The 4,921-nt window shown below is 36.9% G+C and overlaps 1 pseudogene; it reads right to left on the bottom strand.

The window, feature by feature from the left end:
* Nucleotides 1-4,288: 4,288 nt before the first annotated feature.
* Nucleotides 4,289-4,465, bottom strand: LOC114221477 (U4 spliceosomal RNA; annotated as a pseudogene).
* Nucleotides 4,466-4,921: the final 456 nt, after the last annotated feature.

Genomic DNA, 4,921 nt, shown 5'->3' with positions numbered 1-4,921 from the left:
GTGCATCCATTCTTACACTTTGTTTTTCTTGCTTAAACATCTCTGTGCTACTCCTTAGAAGAGTACTCATACCTTTGTAGCTCAAATAAAAAGTAATTAGTGAGAATCCAACCATAATAGAGCCAAAATTTTTATTTAATTGACAATCAAAGACTGACAATGACCAAACCTGTTTCATAATTACTTAGGGAATTTTTTAAAAGAACAGATTCTCAGTTTTTCTCCAAATCTAAATCAGAATCTTGAAGTGGACCCCTGGAAATCCTTATTTTAATGTTACTCAGGTCGTTCTGGTGCACCTGACCAGCACCAATCCACAAATGATCTGATAGAACCACTTTTATTTGTTTTTAATTTCCAATTTCAATTTATTTTTTTATTATGTTAGTCACCATACAGTACATCATTAGTTTTTTTTAATAATTTTTTATTGTTAAGTTAATCACCATACAGGACATCATTAGTTTTTGATGTAGTGTTCCAGGATTCATTATTTGCGTATAACACCCAGTGCTCATTGCAACACCTACCCTCCTTAATACCCATCACCGGGCTAACCCATCCCCCCACCCCCTCCCCTCTGAAACCCCCAGATTGTTTCCTGGGGTGCAGAGTCTCTCATGGTTCGTCACCCTCTCTGATTTCCCTCCCTTCAGTTTTCCCTTCCTTCCCCTAATGTCCTCCATGCTATTCCTTATGTTCCACAAATAAGTGAAACCATATGATAATTGTCTTTCTCTGCTTGACTTATTTCACTTAGCATAATCCCCTCCAGTTTCATCTATGTCAATGCAAATGGTGGGTATTCATCCTTTCTGATGGCTGACTAATATTCCATTGTGTATATGAACCACATCTTCTTTATCCATTCATCTGTTGAAGGGCATCTCTGCTCCTTCCACAGTTTGGCTACTGTGGACATTGCTGCTATGAACATTAGGGTGCATGTGGCCCTTCTTTTCACTACATCTGTATCTTTTGGGTAAATACCCAGTAGTGCAATTGCTGGGTCAAATAGAGCTACAATAGGGTAGCTCTATTTTTAACTTTTTGAGGAACCTCCACACTGTTTTCCAAAGTGGCTGTACCAACTTGCATTCCCACCAACAGTGTAAGAGGGTTCCCCTTTCTCCACATCCTTTCCAACATTTGTTGTTTCCCCTTTTGTTAATTTTTGCCATTCTAACTGTTGTAAGGTGGTATCTCAAAAGTACCACTACTTTATTTTTTTAAGTTTTGTCTGCTTTATTTACATTTCTTTTTTATTATTATTATGTTAATCACCATACATTATATCATTAGTTTTTGATGTAGTGTTCCATGATTCATTGTTTGCGTATAACACCCAGTGCTCCATGCAGTATGTGCCCTCTTTATTACCCATCACCAGGCTAACCCAGCCCCCCACCCCCCTCCCCTCTAGAAACTTCAGTTTGTTTCTCAGAGTCCATAGTCTCTCATGGTTCGTCTCCCCCTCCAATTCCCCCCCTCTTCATTCTTCCCCTCCTGCTATCTTTTTTTTTTCTTTTTAACATATAATGTATTATTTGTTTCAGAGGTACAGGTCTGTGATTCAACAGGCTTACACAATTCACAGCGCTCACCAGAGCACACACTCTCCCCAATGTCTATCACCCAGCCACCCCATCCCTCCCACCCCCCACCACTCCAGCAACCCTCAGTTTGTATTGAAAAAAATATATATGTGGCAGAAAGAAATGAAATCCTACACTAGCTGGGAAATCACTTCTGGGGAGAAAGAATCTAATAAATTTCTTAAGACAAATATTGTGATATAAAGAGTTCCTTCCATTCTTGTGAATAGTCCCTGAAACTCAACTTCTATATCACAGAAGAGAACTTTCATATCCAAATAAGGGGTTATTAATCTTTGTTTTGAGTGAACATGCAATTTGCCCTAAATTTTATTTTTAGGATATCCCGGGTCAACTTTTGGATTAGGGCAGAACATCAGAAAGCTAATATGTGGATCAAAATTATTAGATCTGGGAAGAATTGCTTCTCTTGAGTTGTACTTCTATATAATGCCTTTGAATCTTGTTGAGAAATGTTATAAGAAGGAGTTATATTGAACCAGAGTATATCTATGTATATCTCTACCTGTCTATCATCTTTCCATCTATCTCTCAGCTATCTATCTGCATCACATACTTCGGGTGACCAATTTTCACTGTACTTCTTAGTTTCCCTAGTACGAATCCCCATGAAAGAAATTATTATAGGACTAAAAGCCATTAATTTAGCTTTCCCTGTTAACCCAGTTTTCTTTTTACCCTTAATAAAAATCATGTAACAGATAATGTTTCCCCATTTCTCACTTTGTTTTCCCGTTCCTCATAACACATTTAGAGGCTTGATAAGCATAAGATCTTAACAAAAACTATCATTCTATTTTTTTCTTTCCAAGTTCATATTTCTCTTATTCTTTCTTTTATGGCACTTTTGGTATGTCAGATCCTTAATGGAAAAAGGTAGAATATAGTATAATAAAGGAACATATAAATAAAGGTATAAGTAAATAAGTTGTTCCCAGAAGAGCTTATGAAGTGGTAAGGATTTTATTAAGATGAGATTTTTATTAAGACTTCCTTTATATTACTGAGCAGTCTTTCCCAGGAGTTCAGATAAAACACTATTTATTGTGGCCTAGAATGTTATAGATTATCTGATCCTGCCTACCTCTCCAGCCTCATATACCATCTACCTTCTGGATAGCCAAATAAACTATTTCATATTCTTTGAAAATCCCAAACTTTTACCTGTACTTATGGGACTTGGTTCCCCTAGAACTTTGCATGGAATATTTCCTGACTTTGAAAGATCACCCCCTAACAAAGGCATTCTCTAACCATCTCATGTAAATTACCCCCTATTCTATACTAACATTTTCTATACTCATATATTCATGTTTTATTGAGGGACAGTTGACATACAACATTATGTTAGTTTCAGCTATACAATGTGTGTGTGTGTGTGTGTGTGTGTGTCTTGCAAAATCATCACCACAATAAGTCTAATTAACATCACCACACATAATGACAAATTTTTTTCTCCCTTATTCTTTGTTCTGCTATTATAACTAACTAGAATTATAGATTTATGTGTTTACCTGATTATTATTGGTATCCCTCACTAGAATGTAAATTTCACAAAGGCAGGGACATTATCTTCTACACAGATGTAATTCAAGGCACATCACAGAGGTAAATAAGTGTTTATGAAATGAATAAAGGAAATGTATTGGTCCCAGACATGAACTGAGCAATTTTTGACCATAGTGCTGTCACATCTGCTATCCAAAGAAAAGTGAGAGGATGAAGGAAAGGGTGACTGAGAATGGAAAAAGAAGTGGGAAGTTTGGGGAGGAGTTATTCCTGACATGATTGAAATGTGGGACGGGGGGGTTGTTCATGGGAAGCAGTACATGAATCCAGTAAACTATATTATTCAAACAAACTTTCAGATGAGTATTTTAATATATTAAAATAAGATACTTGTATTCTGAAGAAGTGTTTTTTCATTGGTTTTGTTTTTTTATTTCCTTAGAAATTTTCCTCTTAAATGTATAAGATAAAATGCTGGCTGAATTAAGGAGAGAGGGTATTTCATTTCTATAAGTTGATCCTAATAGGATAGTGAGTGGAATTTGTAGGACACTAGAGGGCAGATACTGAGGTGAGTGGCAGTGAGAGCAAGGCACCCTCAGGATTCTGGAAGCAGAGAGAGAGAAATTAAAACATAGTAAAAGGATATTCAGCAGCCACGAGGACCAACTACTTCCCACTTGTGGTTTCCTCTCACACAGTTTGATGGGAACAAGTCACCTTCCAGAGCAGAGAGTAGCCTCTACCTGTGACTAGAAATCTGTGAAATTGAGAATCACCTTGGCAAACTGAACCAACTTGAGATCTCATGCCATAGGCTGCTAACACCTGCACTGGTGATAGCTTATAGATGCACCCTCTGTGTTTTTCTAAGAAAACATTCATATGTCACTGGCATGAGTAATGTATGTTGCCCTGAAAACACCAGATGCAAAGAATGAGTTTTTACTTTATCAGGCCCTTCTTAAGACTCAGTTATTGATGTTTATGTGATATTTCCTTTTAAAAATTAAACATTAATATAGGAAACTCTCAACTAATAATTGGAATGTACAGGCAAAACTTTTCTCAGAACTCGGTTGTTTGAAATTTGACATAAGTTTTCCCATTTAAACCCTATTAGGTGATGTAAATGCCCAAGTTGGCACATAAGAGTCTAGTAATACATAATACACCTGCACATATTGAACTACATTCTAGCCAACATCCATTCCTGATAAAAAGGTCTTAGCAAACTGGTGATAGACAGAAACCTCTTTGATCTGTGAAGAGCTTTCAGTTAGCAATAATCACACCTCAGATGAACCTCACTGGCTATGATACTGCCACTGTGCAAAGCTCAAAACATCTTTGATCTGTAAAGAATGTTTTCAAACACCTACATCTGGCATCATACTTCATGGTGAAAGTGAATGCTTTCTCCCTAAAATCAGAAACAAGACAAGAATTCTGCTCTTACCACTTAGATTCAACATTGTATTGGAAATGTTAGTGCAAACAGGCAAAGCAAAGAAGTAACAGGCATCCTGATTGAAAAAAAGAAGGAATACTTCTTTAATTAGACATGACATGATCATCTATGTAGAAAATCCAATGGAATCAACAAAAAAGTCTTCTATAACTAATAAGCAAGACTTTCAAGATTTCAAGATACAAGAACTATATATAAAAATCAATCATATGGGGCTCCTGGGTGGCTCAGTCAGTTAAGCATCTACTTTTGGCTCAGGTCATGATCTCAGGGTCCTGGGATCAAGGCCCTGAGTCTGGCTCTCTGCTCAGCAGGGAGCCTGCTT

This window comes from Eumetopias jubatus, unplaced genomic scaffold, assembly GCF_037043125.1.
Source record: "Eumetopias jubatus isolate StellerSeaLion01/CBP00866 unplaced genomic scaffold, mEumJub1_p1.0 scaffold_7, whole genome shotgun sequence".
Classification (NCBI taxonomy): domain Eukaryota; kingdom Metazoa; phylum Chordata; class Mammalia; order Carnivora; family Otariidae; genus Eumetopias; species Eumetopias jubatus.
Note: the sequence above shows the minus strand (reverse complement) of the source record. Positions and strands in the feature narration are given on the sequence as shown.